We start from the raw sequence: 1,747 nt of genomic DNA, 5'->3' as shown, positions 1-1,747 counted from the left end.
ACCATGGCCTGTATCAGATGCACCTTAGTCTCCAGAGAGACACCACTGCTCTTCAGCACTTTGGAGAGGTCCCTAACAGCAGACTTTCCCAAGGCAGTAGAGGAGACAGTAGAGAAGAAATTTCTTTCTTTCCAGGATAAACTTGTTTGTTTTCTTGGCAGTTTGTGGTATGTTCAATAGTTTTCTCCAGCAAACAACTTCCTCCTCTCTTCTTAAAAACATTCTAATTTTCCTACGATAGAGTAACCATTATCAGAGTCTATTTGATATTGTTCAGCAACACCATAATTCAAAAATATTAGTCCTTTTATTTTTCGTATTCTTTGTTCAGCTAACTTTTGTAAGCATGTTGTTTTTGTTAAGTGCCGTTGAGTTGTAGGTGACTCATAGCGACCCTATGAATGAAAGTCCTCAACACTTGTTTGACTTTCATCCTTTCTCCAAGTTCATAGTATTTCCAGAGGCAAGCTATTATGGGAGTGGATGCCACCCCTGCTTCCAAGCTTGTTTTAATCGGGGAGCTTCACCAAATACTGTCCACTATTGGTAACCATCAACACATTTGACACATCAGTGTCACAGTGTTCAGCTTCACAGTGATACGTTACCTCTGTCTGGCAAGTGGACACCCCAGGGGTATACGACCTAGAAGAATATTATTAGGTAATTGAAAAGATTATGATTTGGGTTAAGCCTCTCTTTGTGCCCATTGTGATATCTTCGATTATTGACTCTTTAAAGTGTCCCTTGGCAGTAGATTTGTCCAGTAATGTATGTCATATGTCTCTGTGGATCCAAGTAAAACAAGGTCCTTGATAACTTAAATCTTTTATCAGTTCATCATTGTGTGAGCTGTTAGTCCCATTAAGGGAATTTTTGTTTATTTTGATATATAATCCATACTGACTTTGCATTGGTGGCTAGTGGCAAGAAGCTGTGCTATGATTTTGATGGCACAAGATTTAAATCCACATTTGAGTTCAAACCCTGCTGTGCAGGAGAAAGATGGTTAATCTCTTCCCAGGCAGATAACTGCCACCTGAAGATCGCCTATGAGTCATTTCTGACTCAATGGTAACTCAACAGCAAATACAACAATCCATACTGAAAGTATAGACTTTTTTATTCTTAGTCTTATTCTGAAGTTGTTGTCCAGTGCTATCAAGTTGATAAGTACTGATAAAGATCCTAAAAATAACAGATTGGAATCTTTCCCTATCCTGTACCATTCTCACAATCTCCTACATGTTCAAGTCCAATGCTACAGTCACTGTGCTAGCTATCTTGTTGAGAGAATTCCTATGTTGCTTTGATCACTCCCCCTTTTTTGTAACATGACATCTTGTTCCAAACACTAGCAACTCTTGACAATATTCTCAAAATATATGAAATGGAGTTTCATCATAAACACTTTTGAAAAACAATCTGGTTGTACTTCTTCCAAGAAAGATTTGTTTGTTTTTTTAGGAGTTCGTAGGATATTCAACACTGTTTTCCAACACATTCCAAAAGCATTGATTATTATTCTTCTGTCATTCTTATCCTTTGTCGAACTTGAAGATACATATTAGGTAAATTAAAATATACTTTGATCAGGTTCATCTTAGTTTTTAAACTTGCATTTTTTTCATTGACTTTGAAGAGTTCCGTGACAACATATTTTCCCAATGGGACAATGAGGTTTTGATTTATTTTCTTTTTTAAAATTTATTTCTAAATATATAAATAAATAAATATTTATTTATTT

The sequence above is a fragment of the Elephantulus edwardii genome, unplaced genomic scaffold, assembly GCF_000299155.1.
Source record: "Elephantulus edwardii isolate Elephantulus edwardi_28Jun2011 unplaced genomic scaffold, EleEdw1.0 scaffold00300, whole genome shotgun sequence".
Lineage (NCBI taxonomy): Eukaryota > Metazoa > Chordata > Mammalia > Macroscelidea > Macroscelididae > Elephantulus > Elephantulus edwardii.
The sequence above is the reverse complement of the archived record's forward strand: the minus strand, read 5'-3'. Positions refer to the sequence as shown.